The 19,097-nt window shown below is 37.9% G+C and overlaps 1 protein-coding gene and 1 non-coding gene across 5 annotated transcripts in view; one reads left to right on the top strand and one right to left on the bottom strand.

The window, feature by feature from the left end:
- LOC129633733 (neuronal acetylcholine receptor subunit alpha-7) overlaps positions 1 to 19,097 on the top strand; it is a 148,829-nt gene that overhangs the window by 92,942 nt on the left and 36,790 nt on the right. The gene's annotated exons all lie outside the window — the stretch shown is intronic.
- Positions 5,847 to 5,955, bottom strand: LOC129634672 (U6 spliceosomal RNA). Its single transcript, XR_008705841.1, has one exon. It is a non-coding gene; the product is annotated as a U6 spliceosomal RNA (small nuclear RNA).

Genomic DNA, 19,097 nt, shown 5'->3' with positions numbered 1-19,097 from the left:
AATTGTGTGGTAGTTTGAACATTCTTTTGCTTTGCCTTTCTTTGGGATTGGAATGAAAACTGACCTTTTCCAGTTCTGTGGCCACTGCTGAGTTTTCCAAATTTGCTGGTATATTGAGTGCAGCACTTTCACAGCATCATCTTTTAGGATTTGAAATAGTTCAGCTGGAATTCAGTCACCTCCACTAGCTTTGTTCATAGTGCTGCTTCCTAAGGCCTACTTGACTTGCACTCCAGAATGTCTGGCTCTAGGTAAGTGATCACATCATCATGGTTATCTGGGTCGTGAAGATCTTTTCTGTACAGTTCTTCTGTGTATTCTTGCAACCTCTTCTTAATATCTTCTGCTTCTGTTACATCCTTGCTGTTTCTGTCCTTGATAGTGCCCATCTTTGCATGAAAGTTCCCTTGGTATCTCTAATTTTCTTGAAGAGATCTCTAGTCTTTCCCATTCTATTGTTTTCCTCTATTTTTTTGCATTGATCACTGAGGAAGGCTTTCTTATCTCTCTTTGCTATTGTTTGGATCTCTGCATTCAGATGGATGTATCTTTGCTTTTCTCCTTTGCTTTTTGCTTCTCTTCTTTTCTCAGCTGCTTGTAAGGCCTTCTCAGACAACCATTTTGCCTTTTTACATGTCTTCTTGGGGATGGTTTTGATCACCGCCTCCTGTACCGTGTTATGAACCTCTGTCCATAGTTCTTCAGGCACTCTGTCTATCACATCTAATCCCTTGAATCTGTTTGTCACTTCCACTGTATAATCATAAAGGATTTGATTTAGGTCATACCTGAATGGTCTAGTGGTTTTCCCTACTTTCTTCAATTTAAGTCTGAATTTTGCAATAACGAGGTCATGATCTGAGCCACAGTCAGCTCCTGGTCTTGTTTTTGCTGACTGTATAGAGCTTCTCCATCTTTGGCTGCAAAGAATATAATCAATCTGATTTTCGGTGTTGACCATCTGGTGGTGTCCATGTGTAGAGTAGTCTCTTTACTGTATCCCATAGATTTTAGTATGTCATATTTCTGTTTCATTTCTCTCTAGATAATTTTTGATTTTATAGATGACCCATTGGTTGCTCAGTAACAACCCTATTATTACATAATGCCCTTCTCTGTCTTTTATTTCACTGTTAGTTTTAAATTCCATTTGGTCTGATATGAGTATAGCTATTCCAACTTTCTTTTCCTTTCCCTTTGCATGGAATATCTTTTTCCATCTCTTCAGTTTTAGTCTATGTGTGTCCTTTCTTCTGAATTGAATCTCTTGTAGGCAGCCTGTATTTTGGTCTTTTTTTTTTTTTTTTTTTTTTTTTTTTTTTGTCCATTCATCCACTCTATGTATTCTGATTGATAAATTTAGTCCAGTTACATTTAAAGTGAGTATCAATAGGTATGTGTTGCCATACTCTGATGTTCACATATAGCATCCTATACAATTAGTCTGTTTTAAGTTGGTAGCAACTTAAATTTGAATATATTCCAAAACTTTATCTTTTTGATACTCCCCCATGTTTTATTCCTGGGCTAGGAAGATCCCCTGGAGGAGGAAATGGCAACCCACTCCAGTATTCTTGCCTGAAAAATCTCAAGGACCGAGGAACCTGTGGACTACAATCCATGGGGTCACAAAGAGTCAGACACAGCTGAGTGACTAAACACAGCAAGCCCCATATTTTATACTTTCAATGACTCACTTTAAATCTCTTTATTTTATGCATCCCTTAAGTAATTATTTTAATTTTAGTTAATTTTATTGCTTTGTCTTTTGACCTTCCTGCTTATTTTATAAGGGACTAGTTCACTGTGTTTATTATATGTTAACGTTTTCAGTGAGATTTTTACTTTTGTTTTCTTATTATTAATTATGCCATTTCTTTTTCTCTTTTCAGCTTAAAAAGTCCCTTTAACATTTCTTGTTGGGTTGGTTTAGTGATGATGAACTCCTTTAGCTTTAATTATCTTGAAATATCTTGATCTCTTCTTCAATTCTGAATGATAAGCTTTCTAGGCAGAGAATCATGGCTAGAATTTTTCTTTTTTTTTTACTTTCAGCACCGTTAGTATATCATGCCACTCCCTTCTGGTCTGTACAGTTTCTGCAGAGAATTCTACTGATAGACCTCTTGTATGTTACCTTGTTTTTCTCTTTCTCCTTTTAGAATTTCCTCTATCCTTAACTTTTGTTATTTTAATTCTACTATGTCTTGGTGTATGTGTCTATAGATTCATCTTATTTGAAATCATCTGCACTTCTCTGGATGTGTATTTCCTTTCACAGATTGGGGAAGTTTTCAGCCACTGTTTCTTCAAATAATTTTTCTGGTACTTTTTCTTTATCCTCTCCATCTGGAACCTCTATAATGCAAATTGCTCTTCTGCTTGATGGTATCTCAAAGCTCCCTTTAGGTATCTTCACTTTTTAAGTTCTTTTTCATTTTACTGTTCTGTCTGGATGAGTTCAATTATTTTATCTTCCCGTTTGCTTATTTGTTCTTTTGGCTCATCCAGTCTGCTGTGGTGAACTCCTCTAGTGTATCTTTCAGTTTGGGTATAACTTCTATTTGGTACTTTCTTGTATTTTCTATCTCTGTTGACATTCTCACTGTGCCCATCCATTTATTTCCTGAGTTTGGTGATCATCTATATAACCATTACTATTAACTCTTTATCAGATAGAGTGCTTATTTCCACTTTATTTAGTTATTTTTGAGATGTTGTCTTATTCTTCCCATTGGAGCATATTCCTCTGTCTCAGTTTTCTTAATTCTCTGTGCTTGTTTCTATGTATTAGGTGAATCAGCTATCCGTCCCAGTCTTGAAGGAGTGACCTTATTTAGGAAATGCCTATGGGGCTCAGAGGTGCATTTCTGCCTGGCCACTAGAGCCAGGCATTCAGGTGTCCTCTATGTGGGCTGCATGTACCCCACTTTCTTGTGGGGACATAGCTGCTTCTGTGGCGGGCTAGTGAGCTAGGCTGACCCCCCAGATGGCTGAGGGACATAGCCACGGGTGCCGTGCTGTGCTGGTGGATGAGGTACACCCTCCAGACCGGCTTTGAGACCTTCCTGCAAGGGCTGCACCACTGGTAGGCGAGGCTGTCACTTGGCTGATGTGCAGGAGTGGATGGAACTCTCAGCGGGACACACTCACTGGTGCTATAAACTTGGAGACTTTCAAAATGGTGCCTGCGAATTAGCAAGGTAGACCCAGGTTCAATCCCTGGGTTGGGAAGAACTCCTGGAGAAGGAAATGGCAACCCACTCCAAGTATTCTTGCCTGGAAAATCTCATGGATGGAGGAGCCTGATAGGTTACAGTCCATGGGGTCGTAAAGGGTCGGACACGACTGAGCGATTTATGAATTAGCAAGGTACTCTGAAATGGCAAAAATGCTTCCTGCCAATGTCTCCTAGTCCCCCGGGAGCATCTGAACTGGTTTCTGCCTCTCTGGTGATGCTTCAAGCTTGGTAAGTGGTTTCCCTTGACCTGCAATACATATGCTTTTTTTTTTTTTTTTTTTGAGTCTCATTATATGTTTATTTTACTACATTACAGTATTAAATGACACACCTACCAGTGCCCATAAATGGACATTATTGTTCAAAAAGGATTGATAAATGTAGGCACCCCACTCCTTTGAAAAAGCCCTGCCCCTTCCCTGGAGGACTAATGCATATGGTTCTGCATCACTAGCCTTACTCTTCCTTCCTTCGTCTTTACTTTTTAAAAGTAAATCCGTATCACCACGTGGGTGAGAAGTTCATCTGTGAACTTTTTTGTTCTTTGTCCATTGAAGAAATTTTATCTGTTGAGGTATCTCAGCTTCCATTTCATTACTCTGCTTCTTGAATAAAACAAAACAAGAACCATCCCCTGTCCAGCCAGAGAAGCTAGGGTCCATAGGACTTAATTCAGTAACAGTATTACCCTATTGTTATTCTGTGTGAAATTTTTAACATTCATGTTACAAAACATATTTTATTATCCATGCTGCATAAATCAATTAAAATGTGTTTTGTTACATTTATCATAAAATCCCAATTTCTGCATCATGATTGCTTGCTTAGCTCCTTTCCTACATTTTCTAGTCCTTCCTGGACCTCTTTCTCTGAATCATGATTCTTTAACCTGATTGTATTTTACCATCTTTAAAAAAATTCTATGCTTTTAATATTCTCCCATATAATTTCAGTCATTTCTTTTGGTTTGTTTTATCCTTTCCAGTCTTTTGAGCTTTTAACATTTCTTCATATCCACGTACCACTTCACTGTCTTTCCCTGAAAAGTTTTCAACGAGTTCTTCATGTGACCAGACTTATTTCTTCTGTTTCAGGTCCCAACATGCGTTTTGTCTCATAGAAAGCTTCCTAGACCCCTCTTTTTTAATCATAAAGTTTCTCTTCTCCATGTATTCCCTGTTTATTTTTCTCTCAGCACTTAATATAAGTCATTTAAATTTTGCTTATTCTCATGTTGACTTTAAAATTCTGTCCCTGATAGACTAATACAAAATATATAACACTTTTCTATCTTGTTAATCATTCACATGACAGACTAACACAATTCTTGTAACAGTACATGCTTAAATTTTTTTTGATAGGATGAATAAATCTCACATCAAGATTCCAGTGCTTCACAAGAACTCATCATCAATGACTTGATACTACAGCACTGAGCATAGAAATATGAAGCACATTTCCTACAATATCAAATACTCATTCCTTTAATAAACATTAAAATAATTCATAGGTATTTAGTAAAAATGCTTTTATCTACGTTATATCAAAGATATAGTACATCAAGGAATGCTATAAATATCTCCCAAAAGAAGACAAAGTTTTGATAAAAATCACGTCTTACATTGCTTCAGGATTCATTATGCATGCAATTCCTGGACAGGAACATTCATAGATGTTATTATTATACTTTAATCCCAGCATAATTCCAAGTAACTGCGTGAAAAGAACTGAAAATGCCTCTAAAGTTATCATCTTCGAATACAGAGCAAGTCCTGCAGCAAACTTTGGATCACATGCCATTCCATGATATGTTGCTCCTACATAATTAGGATGGTCCCTGTAAATTAATAAGTATGCCAAATCATGGGAGCTTTGTGATAAAGATTTTTCTCTCCAGGACACAAATCTTTGTAGTACATCATGTGCATCCCCATCAGTTGAAATCTTATTTAGATCTGACCAGATTTCCAGAGAAGTTGATATAACAGACACTTGAAGCTGAGAATACATCTCCTTTCAAAGAGTTGGGCTGCTTTTCTGGGTGCCTGATGTCCTCTGCCGGCATTCAGAAGTTGTTTTGTGGAATTTACTCGACGTTTAAATGCTTTTTTGATGAATTTGTGGGGGAGAAAGTGTTCTCCCTGTCCTACTCCTCCGCCATCTTGGCTCCTCCTCCTACATATGCTTTTTAATCTGGTGTTTTCATGCTGGTTTTGGAGTTGGGTGAGTCTGCATGTGGGCTCTTTAAGAGCAAGTCTTCTATTCTCTCACTTCTGTGGTTTTCCTAGATGCATTCCCTTTCAGCTTTTTAAAAAAATTGAACTGTAGTTGATTTATAGTGTTGTGTTGATTCCAGGTGTATAGCAAAGTGATTTAGAGAGAGAGAGAGAGATATACACTTTTTTGGATTATTTTCCACTAAAGGTTATTACAAGATATTAAGTATAGTTCCCTTTGCTGTATAGTAGTTTCTTGTGTTTATTTTGTATATAGTAGTATGTGTATGTAAATCCCCAAATCCTAATTTATCCCTTCCCTCCCTGTTTGGTAGCCATAAAATTGTTTTCTATGTCTACGAGTGTGTTTCTGTTTTGTAAATAAGGCAAAAAATAAGGAATGCTTCACAAATTTGTGCATCATCCTTGATTTCAGGGACCATGCTAATCTTCTCTGTATTGTTGCAATTTTAGTGTATGTGCTGCCAACGTGAGCACTCTCTTTTGGTTTTTAAAATCGGGTGTTTGGGGGACTCATCTCTCCTGTGCAGGATCTAGGGGTCAAGGTACATGATATGGAACTTGAGTCCCTTACTCCTCAGAGAAAAGATCAGGACCTTTGTGATCCTTCTTAATTGTGGATCACTGCAGCCAGGGTGTGATTTCTTTCTTTCTTGGTGAGACATCTCTGTGCGTGTCCTCACTATCTCAATGCTGTCCTTGTACCCTTTGTTGTTGAGGTGCTGTTCATCCAGGTTTCAGGCCCCTTTATGAGGAGATTATCCCATATGTAGTTGTGGATCTGTTGTGTCTGTGGAAGGAAATGAGTTCAGAATCATCCTATGCCACCATCTCGAACCCTCCTTCACAATTCTTTTTTTAATATTGATCTTGTATCTTCTGACTTTGCTCCACTCATGTATTCGTTTTTGGACTTGTGGGGTTTTGTTGTTGCTGTTAGAGATTTCTTGGGGCTGTCCACATAGTCATGTAAATGATTTCTATCATCTTGTTAACCGCAAATAAGACAGTTTTGTTTCTTTCTAGTCTGTATGCCTTTATTTCCTCTGCTCTCCTGGTGAGGACTCCAGTATTATTTTGAATAAGACTGTTGAAAGCAGATATCTCTGAGTAGTTCAAGATCTTAGAGGGAAGGCACTCAGTCTTTTTAGCATTATACTAGTTGTGTTTTTCTTTTTTTTTTTTTGGTAGATGTTCTTTAACAGGCTGAGGAAATCCCTCTCTAATTCTAGTTTTATGACAGTTTTCATTCTGCAAGAATGTTAAATATTATCAGTCCCCCCTTTTTTTTTGGCATCAGTTGATATAAGCATGTGCTTTTTATTGTTCAGCCTGGCAGGCTACAGTCCATGGTGTTGCAGAGTCGGACACGACTGAGCGACTAACATAACACACACATAGTTGATTCCGTGATCAGTTTTGAAATGCTCAACCAGCCTTGCAATCATGGAATAAACCCCACTTGGTTATGTGTATAATTCTTTATATAAGCTGTTGAATTGTATTTTCTTATTTCTTGTTAAGGATTTTTATGTATGTTTATGAGGGAATGTAGTCTATACATTTCTAGCTTTTTTCTTATTATTTTTTCAGTATCATTTTTGTGGTTTTGTTTTCAGAACAATATTAGCTTCTTAAAATGAGTGGATAGATATTCTCTCATCTTCTACTTTCTGTTAGAAAGTTATAGAACTAGTATTAATCCTTCTTAATTGTTCAGTAGAATTTTCTAGTGAAATTATCAGGACCTAGTGAATTCTTTTCAGGAATTTTTAAATTATTAATTCAGTTTGTTTAATAATTTTGTGACTGTTCAGTTTATTTTCTCTCATTTAAGTTTTAGTAGGTTGTTCTTTTCCAAGGAATTGGTTTATTTCATCTAAAATGTGAAATGCATATGTGAAGAGTTGTTTGCAACATTCCCTTGTCATTTTTTTGATGTGTATAGGGCTTGTGGTAATATACTCAAATTCATTCCTGCTATTGGCTTGTCCATTTAATTGATCTTTTCAAAGAAGTAGATTTTTGTTTCATTGATTTTCCCTATTGTTTTTATTTTCTTACTTTCATTGATTTTTCTTCCTATATTTATATTTCATTCTCTCTACTTTTATAGGTTTATTTTTTGCTTCTCCTTTCTTGTTACTTGAAGAGTGAGCATGGAGTTACAGACTTGAGATTTCTTCTAGTGTAAGCATTTACTACTATACATTTCCCTCTCTGGTCAATACCAAAATCAGATTGATTGTATTCTTTGCAGCCGAAGATGGAGAAGCTCTATACAGTCAGCAAAGAAAAGATCTAGAGCTTACTGTGGCTCAGGTCATCAACTCCTTACTGCAAAATACAGGCTCAAATTGAAGAAAGTAGGGAAAACTACTAGGCAATTCATTTATGACCTAAATCAAATCTCTTATGATTGTACAGTGGAGATGACAAATAGATTCAAGGGACTAAATCTGGGAGTTGGAATGCCTGAAGAACTGTGGATGGAGGTTCATGTCATTGCACAGGAGGTGATGACTAAAACCATGCCCAAGCAAAAGAAATGCAAGAAGGCAAAGTGGTTGTCTGAGGAGGCCTTACAAATAGCTGAGAAAAGAAGTGAAAAGCAAAGGATAAGAGGAGAGATAGACCCAACTGAATGCAGAGTTCCAGAGAATAGCAAGGAGAGATAAGAAAGCCTTCTTACGTGAGCCATGCAGAGAAATAGAGGAAGACAATAGAATGGGAAAGACTAGAGATCTCTTCAAGAAAATTAAAGATACCAAGGGAACATTTCATGCAAATATGGGCACTCTAAAGGACAGAAATAGCAAGGACATAACAGAAGCAGAAGATATTAAGAAGAGGTGGCAAGAATACTCAGAAGAACTGTACAAAAAGGTCTTAATGACCCAGATAACCATGATGGTGTGGTCACTCACCTAGAGCCAGACATTCTGGAATGTGAAGTCAAGTGGGCCCTAGAAAGTATTACTATGAACAAAGCTAGTGAAGGTGATGGAATTCTAGCTGAGCTATTTCTAACCCTAAAAGATGATGCTGTTAAAGTACTTCATTCAATATGCCAGCAAATTTGGAAAACTCAGCAGTGGCCACAGCACTGTAAAAGGTCAGTTTTCATTCTGATCCCAAGAAGGGCAATGCCAAAGAATGTTAAAACTACCTCAGAATTGTATTCATTTCACATGCTAGCAAGGTAATGCTCAAAATCCTTCAAGCTAGACTTCAGCAATATATGAACTGAGAACTTCCAGATGTACAAGTTGGATTTAGAAAAGGCAGAGGAACCAGAGATCAAAATGCCAACATCTGCTAGATCACAGAAAAAGCTCTAAGAAAAGTAAATTAAAAAAAAAAAATCTGCTTCATTGACTACGCCAAAAACCTTTGACTGTGTGGATCATAACAAACTGGAAAATTCTTAAAGAGATGGGAATACCAGACCACCTTATCTGCCTCCTGAGAAATCTGTATGCAGGTCAAGAAGCAGCAGTTAGAACCAGACATGTAACAGCCGACTGGTTCAAAATTGGGAAAGGAGAACGTCAAGGTTGTATTTTGTCACCCTGCTTATTTAACTTACATGCAGAGTTCGTCATATGAAATGCCAGGCTGGATGAAGCACAAACTGGAATCAAGATTGCCGGGAGAAATACCAACAACCTCAGGTATGCAGATGATACTATAATAAAGGCAGAAAGTGAAGAGGAGATAAAGAGCCTCTTGATGAAGGTGAAAGAGGAGAATGAAAAAGCTGGCTTAAAACTCAGCATTCAAAAAACGAAGATCATGGCATCTGATCCCATCACTCCATGGCAAATAGATGGAGGGGAAAGTGGAAATAATGAAAGATCTTATTTTCTTGGACTCCAAAATCACTGCAGACTGCAGCAACGAAATTAAAAGACATTTGCTCTTGGAAGAACAGCTATGACAAACCTAGACAGCATATTAAAAAACAGAGACATCACTTTGCCAACAAAGGGCAGTATAGTCAAAGCTATGGTTTTTCCAGTAGTCATGTACGGATGTGAGAGTTGGACCATAAAGAAGGCTGAGTGCCAAAGAATTGATGCTTTTGAACTGTGGTACTGGAGAAGACTCTTGAGAGTCCCTTGGACAGCAAGGAGATCAAACCAGTCAATCCTAAAGGAAATCAACCCTGACTATTCATTGGAAGGTCTGATGCTGAAGCTGCAGCTCCAATACTTTGGCCACCTGATGCGAAGCGCCAACGCATTGGAAAAGACCCTGATGCTGGGAAAGATTGAGGGCAAGAAGAGAAGGGGACAACAGAGGATGAGATGGTTTGGTGGCATCACTGACTCAATGGGCTTGAGTCTGAGCAAACTCTGGAAGACAGTGAGGAATAGGGAAGCCTGGCATGCTGCAGTTCATGAGGTCACAAAGAATCATCAATGGCTTAGTGACTGAACAACAACAAATCTCCCTCTCTGTTCTTTACCTGTGCTTCAAAAATTTTGGTATGTTATTTTCTTCAGTTCAGTTTATCTTTTGAGTTCTCTGTAGCATTTGTTTTTGACTCATAGATTATTTTTTTTTTAATGGTGTTTATATTCCGAGTGTTTGGAAATTCTCCTCTTATCTCCTTTTTTTTTTTTTAACTTGTTTTTAATTTGATTCCATTGCAGACAAAAATCACACATTCTGTATGGTTTAAATTCTTTTAAATTTGTTGAGGATTTTATGGCACAAGTTGTGATCTGTCTAGCATATGTTCCATGGGGACTTGAAAACATTGTTTTTGCTGTGTTGGGGAAGTGTTTTCTGTCAGTTAGGTCCTATTTGTTAATGGTGTGCGTTCTATGACTTTCCTAGTTGTCCTCTTATCGAGTATTGAGGAGGAGTGTTGAAGAATGTGGATTTGTCTCTTTCTTTTTTTAAAACTTCTTTCTGGTTTTGGTTCCTATATTTTTCAGCTTGTTTGTTTGGAAAAGAGTGTATGATTGCTGTGTCTTCTTGGTAGATGGAATTTTTAATCAGTATGTAAATTTATCATCTGCCCTTTGTAATTTTCTTTCGTCTAAAGTCTAGTTTATCTGGAAATAATATTGTAAATCTTGCTTGTTGTAATAACATTTTCTTGGTATATGTAATTTGGTTGGCAGCCTACAGTCCACAGTTGATGGGGTTGGTGGTAGAACATGAGTTTCTCCTTTGGTATTTAGCTGAGGTGGGACTTTTACTTATTTTGTTTTCTGTCTCTCTGGTTGCTGTTTCCTGGTCATTTGGCTTTTCTTAAGATGTTTTCGTTGTTTCTGTCTACACTTTTGATGCTTCTCCAGGACTCAGTTTGGAATATGAGACAAATGGAAGCCCAGGGTCCTCGTGTCAGTCCTTCTGCTTTCTTCTCTGCATGTTCACAGTGGCCTTATGTGTGTTTATATATTATGTTAGGAGTTTTAGGTATAGTTAATGGAAGTAATAGTGCTGTAAAACACTGATAACAAAATATCACACTCTGGGCTTTTCCCCCCCAAAGTAGGTGTTTATTTGGGGCAGAATACCCAGACCATTGCACTTTATTTCTTATTTATCTATATATAGACAAATATATATATTTTGTGGAACTGTTGTTGTTCCACAAAACTCTTAAGTGACTGTAATGAATACATAAAAATGGAGAATTTTATTTTTCCCAGTTCTGGAGGCTGGAAATCCAAGATCAATAGTCAGCCAATTCTTTTCCAAGAGAAACCTCCCTGTCTGGCTTCTCATTGTGTTCTCCTATGGAAGAGAAGAGAGAGGCGATGAATACTAATTTAGCCTATTTTTATAAGGCTACCAGTCCTATTGGATTAAGACTCCATTCTTATGACTGCCCTTGGCCTTAATTACCTCCTTAAAGGTCCTATTTCCAAATATAGTCATACTGGGGGTTAGGACTCCAGCAACATATGAATTTGGGGAGGGGGCAGTTCAGTCCATGCAAATAAGTAAGTGTCTATTCTATCCATAACTGAAAGTCTGAGCTCTAATTCTTGTTTTTTTGGAAATGATAATAAACATATTTGTGAATGTATTTATTTTAATCATATATATTTTTCCAGATGAAACGTGGGCTTTTTAAGGTTCTTAAATCCTCTTGTTCCATTTTATGAAATTTCTTTCCAAACACATTATACCAGCCTAGTTTACTTATAAGCAAATTAGGTCCCTGATGATACGTTCCACTTAATCTAAACCAGGTTTTTATTTTTCATTATTAACCTTCTTGCTTCAGTTTTTTGGTGGAAATATTTAGTATAACTTTAGGCAGGACATCTTCAGATTAACTTCTTGAAGGTAAAAACAATGTTTCTGTGTTATCATTTTTAGATTTTATTTATATTGTCATAGCAAGTGGTATTTTTCAAAAACATATGCTTAGTTTATTTAGAGTTCATATTTATTCAGATTATTGTTGATTAATTTCTTTATATTCTTCACCTAAAGGAAAAACTCCCTTAAAAAATTAGTCTGGTCACTTTTCAGCCAATTACTGAGGAACTTCAGGCAGGGACTTGGTGGATCCAGTTAGGTGGGAGGTTTTCATGGTGACCTGCATGCCTGCTCAGAGGCCACGAGCCCAGGTGGGCAGAGTGCGCAGTCAGCACCTTTCACTCTGTATTTTCTGGTCACCTTCACTCCTGTGAGAGTGTCCACACCTGATACACAGTCCTTGTGTGCACAGTAACCAAGGGCACCAGCGGCGGAAGCTCTCCCTTCCCTGGAGGAGGTGGCTAGCTTTCTCTTGCTCCCTTGGTTTCATGGCCCTGGAAAGAAAGGGTGTCACAGGTTACACAGCTTAGAAATGGAGAATTCACTTTTACTTCACGGCCTCATTCACGTTCATAAAGTAGGCTGCCCCACCTCTGTGTTAGAGGAACTGTAGGGGCTCTGGGCAGCCCAGGAGGGCAGAGGCCAGTGCTTTCCCCACGTGTAGCCCTGGAAGCTCAGAGAGCAGTCCTGTGTCCCAGGTCACAAAAAAGCTCTCCTAGGGAGGAAGCTTCCCTGTAGGGAGCTTCCTTGCAGCTCAAACGGTAAAGAATCTGCCTGTGATGCAGAAAACCCGTGTTTGATCCCCAAGTCGGGAAAGAAGATCACTGGAGAAGGAAATTGCAACCCACTCCAGTATTCTTGCCTGGAGAATCCCAAGGACAGAGAAGCCTGGTGGGCTACAGTCCCTAGGGTTGCAAAGAGCCAGATACGACTGAGCAACTAACACTACACAAAAACTAGGGAGGCAGGGGTGAGACCTGGGCCCTGCCCTCTCAGACGCGGTGGGCCGGGACTGAGCAGGTACTGCCTTTGAAGCACTGCCCTCTCTGAGAAGGGGGCCAGAGGAGTATCTCCTTCTCAGTACAGGAAGGTGAACAGGAAGCTAACCTGTTTCTGGCTATGCGAGGGCAAGTTCCATGTCACAACCAGGGGCTTGGAGACTGAAGATTCATTCCAGTCTGTGGCATCTGGAAGGCAAGATATGTGCTGTCCAAGCTCCACGGTGGTGCATCGGTGTTTGAGCCTTGAGTTTTCTGCCACCTGACAAATAGCACAAACTCCAGTGGTTGGTGTCCCAGAGTGGGGGCTGGAAAGCTGTGAGGGGACAGCCACAGGGCTCTGCTCTTCCCCCACCTGTCCTTTGTTTCCACCAACACTGTGGCTGCATTTGTAACTCCTAAGCTCTTTGCATAGGCCTTCATTAGATTTCACAGCAAATGTTGCAAAGACCGTCAGGGTTGAAGACATATGGATAGCAATGGAACTCAAAGGCAGACAGACATGCACAAATAGATGAGTTGAAATTTAAGCTTACAAAAAAACATATAAAGAAACAGCAGCTCTCTTGGAGCAAATATCAGCAGATACAACAAACTGCAGATCTGGTTCTGAATTTTAGATAATAGAAACTAATAAATAATGTTTAAATAATCAAGTACAAGAATTGAAAATGCAAGAAAAAAGCAAAACACTCTTTGAATAGCTGCTTTGAAAAAAATCACTTAAAATTAATAAGAGATGAAAATTATAGATGTTACAATAAAAAACTCAATTTATCTACAAAACAGAAATAAACTCATTAATGTAAAAAAACACTTACAGTTATCAAAGGAGAAAGGTGGAGGAGGGATAAATTAGGAGTTTGGGATTAACATACACTAATGTATATAAGCTAGATAAACAACAAGGACCTACTGTATAGCACAAGGAAGTATTCTCAATATTTTGTAATAACCTATAAGGGAAAGGAATCTTAAAAAAGAATATATGTATGTGTGTATGTGCACATGCTCAGTAATGTTCAACTCTTTGTGACCCCATGGACTATAAGCCCTCCAGGCTCCTCTGTCTATGGAATCTTCCAGGCAAGATTACTGGATCCATTTCCTCCTCTAGGAGATCTTCCTGATCCAGGGATCGAACCTGCATCTCCTGTATCTGTTATATTTGCAGGTGGATTCTTTACCACTGAGCCACCCAGGAAGCTAGTATATGTACACACACATACACTCCCATATAGTTATACATATTTGTGTGTATAACTGAATCAGGGTGCTGTACACATTATAAATCAATGACACGCCAATGAAATTTTTTAAAAATTGAAATCTTGGTAGAAGTATTGAGTGTCAGATGAGACAGTCGAAAGAGTAGAAGCAATTTCCTGGGTTGAATCATAGGCAGTAAAATATGAAATCATATTTTCATAGTTGGGAAATATAAAAGAATAGTGAACAGTTGTGGGAATATCTCACGCTTCTCAGGTGCTTCTCTGTAGCAGGTCCTGCAAATATTTTACATATGTTTACAACATTTCTGAGAAGGGTACTGTTATTATTCCTATTTTTCAAATAAGTCAAAAATAGGAAGAGTCATCAAAATAACAGCACAGTATGTCTGAGGTCTGGCAGAAAGCAATATTTGTGGATACATGAACCCCACTCACGAGTGACTCCACACTTATTAACCCTGAGACAGGGCTTATGAGTTCCTCTCATGCGAAGGTGCTCCCCCATGCAGTGGCTGGTATTGTAGAAGGAAATAATAGAACATGGGAGAAGTGTTAGGAGATGATTTTTCAGTGTAAAGATAAAATTGTGACCCATATACAGATATGTAAAAAATGGACACATGCTAAAGAATTAATTTTACTCATAAAACAGGGAACCAGGCAGATGTTAGATCCAATTAAAGGAAAAGTCAAACCAGGACAAATGTATATGAAGTAAAGGTTGAGATGAATTGTAAGTGGACATAAAATGTGTTTATTTAGAGGGCACAGGAAATCAAATCAACAGCAGTGAAATCACTCCCAGGCAACACATAATTTATACATCTCTCCCCTGCCTGCCAGCTTATAAAGAGCTTCCAAAGATCTCAGATGTAGTCCCAGACCTCAGGTAGCCAGCTCAGAGCTGTGTGCTTGTAGAGGATGGGTTTTCCAGTGAAATATGATACTATTTTTTTCTCCAGAAGCCATGTTTGAAAAGAATGGCCGAGAATTTAATAATATTGATGAACAACATAAATCCTCAGTTTCAGGAGATACAAGAAGTCTGAGGAAACATAAATAACAAGAATGGGCACCTAGACAATTTTACTAAAGCCTGCAGAATGCAGGAAGCTAAGGAGGTGCTGGAAACAAGGAAAGAACAAAAGATAGTTTGTTACGAAAGCATGAAGATTAGACTGACTGCAGGCCTTTTAGAGGCAACAGTCAGAAGCAGAAAAAGATAAGAGTAACATTAAAGTTTGATGGAAAATAATTGCCGACCTAGAATTCTGTACCCGCTAAACATTCTTTGCATGAGGGGCAAAATCAGGACATTTTCAGGAAAAGAAGGACTCAAGAATTATTGTTGCCATGAAGAGGTAAACTGCCTTAATGAAACTATCAGAGTATAAATGTAGGAACAGGGTCTGAGAAGAAATACAGTTAAAAATTCAGGTAAATATAAACAAGTTTGAGCATATGTAATATTAACAGTGAACTTGAGGGTGGGGGTAAAAACAACGTGAGATTAAAATGCTGAGAATAATAAAGCACTGTGTGGATGGTACTTGGAGGTAAAACACTTAGTTGGATGTAAGTTGCTCTAGCAGAGCATAGAGTTAGTTACCAGCTTTGAGTAAGATATACATGTTTAAAATGTAAGAATCAAAACTATCTGTGATACATTGCTAAGGTGGGGGAAAAAACCCAAATTCTAGATTATTGTATGTAAGGTCCAAAATTTTGTTTAAAATATCTGTGTGTATGCATATGGTATGCATCTGCATTATATTCAACAAGTGTATCCACATCCATAGAAAAAGTTCAGAAAAAAGTGGTAAAGAGGTTACCTCTGGGTTACAAAATTATGGGTAATTTTATTTTTAATTCCTTAAATAATTTCATTAATTATTTTGTACCTACCAGTGCTTTCCGTTTTCCCTTTTTGTGAATATGCTTTATTTCTGTAATTAGAAAAGAGCAATAAATGTTCATTTTAAAGGGATAAAAAGCATAAGAATAACTATCAGAAGCATAAGAATATTTTTTTAATTTCCAGACAGATGAGAAGCTAGTAGGGAAAGAATAAAGAGAATATGAGAAGCCTAAAGAAACAAGGGAAGTGCAATCAAAGAGAAAGAAATAAAGAGGGCAAAATTTAAGAGTAAGAATAAAACCAAGCATTTTAAGAGACAAGAGAGAGGATTAGGCAGTTAGTTAAAAAGACAGAGATTCCCCAACTATCTGTCTATCAACTATCTATCAGAGGCTTCTTAGGTGGCAGAATTGGTAAAGAACCTGCCTACCAAAGAAAGAGACATAACACACTTGGGTTCAACCCCTGGGTCTGAAAGATCTGCTATGGTAAATGGCAATCCACTCCAGTATTCTTGCCTGGAAAATCCCATGAACAGAGGAGCCTGGAAGGCTACGTCAATGAGGTCACAAAGAGTCAGAGACAGCTGAAGCAACTTAGCCACCACACATCTATCTATGTATGTCTGTATCTATCTATATATATATTTAAAAATCCAGTTATACATTATTTGGATGGAAATAAAGTGTAAGTACACAAGAGGCAAAAAAAAAAAAAAAAAAAAAAAGGAAAAGATGTATTTGATTAACAGGAACAAGATGGAATTAAATGACTATGTTTACAACAGGAAAACACATACACACTCATATGCATGCACACTTGCTATAAGAAAAGAGGTACTATTAAGGTTAAAGTTCAAGTAATGAAATTTCTAAAAATATATAACAAATTTCACATGTATACACCTAATAAAATTACTTTGATACAAATGAAAAATTGGTAGATAAATCCATAATTATGATAGAAGATTTTAGTGTACTTTTTTAGTACTTGATAGTTGAAGAAGGGAAAAAAGTGTGTATCAATAGAATTCCACAGTTAACAAGCCTCATCTAATGTAGAGAAATGGATATAGATAGACACAGATAGAGATATGTCCTCAATCTACTGAAAATATATATCTAGAGAACCAAATAACCCAAATGTGAATAAAAAAAAAACTTCAGTGGGTGTGAATGTGTGAGAGCATGTGTATGTATATGTAAGGAGAAATCCATAGCCTTAAATGCTTACATTAGACAGTTCAGTTCAGTCACTCGGTCTTGTCCAACTCCTTGTGATCCCATAGACTGTAGCACACCAGGCATCGCTGTCCCATCACCAACTCCCGGAGCTTGCTCAAACTCATGTCCATAGAGTCGGTGTTGCCATCCAACCATCTTATACTCTATCGTCCCCCTCTCCTCCTGCATTCAAGCGTCAGGGTCTTTTCTAATGAGTGTGATCTTTGTATCAGGTGGCCAAAATTGGAGCTTCAGCTTTAGCATCAGTCCTTCCAATAAATTCAGGACTGATTTCCTTTAGGATTAACTGGTCTGACTGCTTTGCAGTCCAAGGAGCTTTCAAGAGTCTTCTCGAACACCACAGTCCAAAAGCATCAATTCTTGGGTACTCAGCTTTCTTTATGGGCCAACTCTCACATCCATACATAACTACTGGAAAAACCATAGCTTTGACTGGATGGACCTTTGTCAGCGAAGTAATGTCTCTGCTTTTTAATATGCTGTCTAGGTTGGTCATAGCTTTTCTTCCAAGGAGCAAGCGTCTTTTAATTTCATGGCTGCAGTTACCATCTGCAGTGATTTTGGAGCCCAAGAAAATAAAGTCTGTCGCTGTTTCCATTGTTTCCCCATTTGCCATGAAGTGATAGGACCGGATGCCACAATCTACATTGTTTGAATGTTGAGTTTTAAGCCAGCTTTTTCACTCTCTGCTTTCACTTTCATCAAGAGGCTGTTTAATTCCTCTTCATTTTCTGCCATAAGGGTGGTGTCATCTGCATATCTGAAGTTATTGTTATTTCCCCCAGCAGTCTTGATTCTAGCTTGTGCTTCATCCAGTCCGGCATTTCACATAATCTACTCTGCATGTAAGTTAAATAAGCAAGGTGACAATATGCAGCCTGATGTACTCCTTTCCCAAGTTGGAACCAATCCATTGTTCCATGTCCGGTTCTAACTGTTGCTTCTTGACCTACATACAGGTTTCTCAGGAGGCAGGTAAGACAGTCTGGTATTCCCATCTCTTTAAGAATTTCCCACAGTTAGTTGTGATCCACAAGGTTTTAAAAGCAAAATTTGAATTAATTATTAATACCAATCACAAGAACTTAGAAAAATATTACATAAATAAACAAAAATAAAGAAAAGAGTACAGACTTATTAAATGAGAAAAATAAGATAGAAATCAAGAAGGAATAAATAGTTTTAAAAAGAACCAATAAAATGAACATGCCTCAGGGAATAATTATCAAGAAAGTAAAGAAGATACAAATAAATGTTTATTAGATATAAAAGAAGTCTATATCCATAGATGGCATTTTTAAAATAGAATATTATGGACAACTTTATGGTGATAAATTTGGAAATTTAGCCAGGATTTATTTTTTCTAGAAAAATATAAGCTGATTCTAGAGAAAATAGAAAAAATAGTTAACATAATTGAATCTATTTATTTCTTTAAAATATACTTTAGTTTTACATCCCCAGCATAATTGAGAAGGTTCACAGATTTCCCATATACCCCTCCCTTCACACATGCAATGCCTACCCCATTATGAACACTTCCACCAGAGTGGTGTATTAAGAAGCAGAGACGTCACTTTTCTGACAAAGGTCCATCTAGTCAAATCTGTGGGTTTTTCCAGTAGTCATGTATGGATGTGAGAGGTAGACCATAAAGAAGGCTGAGCACCAAAGAATTTATGCTATCAAACTGTGTTGCTGGAGAAGACTCGTAACAGCCCCTGGGACAGCAAGGAGATCCAACCACTCAGTCCTACAGGAAATCAGCCCTGAATGTTCGTTGGAAGAACTGATGCTGAAGCTGAAACTCCAATATTTTGGCCACCTGATGCAAAGAACTGGCTCATCAGAAAAGACCCTGATTCTGGGAAAGATTGAGGGCAAGAGAAGAAGCGAGCAACAGGATGAGATGGTTGAATGACATCACTGACTCAATGAGCATGAGTTTGGGCAAATCCAAGAGATACTGAAAGACAGGGAAGCCTGGTGTGCTGCAGTC

This window comes from Bubalus kerabau, chromosome 19, assembly GCF_029407905.1.
Source record: "Bubalus kerabau isolate K-KA32 ecotype Philippines breed swamp buffalo chromosome 19, PCC_UOA_SB_1v2, whole genome shotgun sequence".
NCBI classification, from domain to species: domain Eukaryota; kingdom Metazoa; phylum Chordata; class Mammalia; order Artiodactyla; family Bovidae; genus Bubalus; species Bubalus kerabau.
Note: the sequence above shows the minus strand (reverse complement) of the source record. Positions and strands in the feature narration are given on the sequence as shown.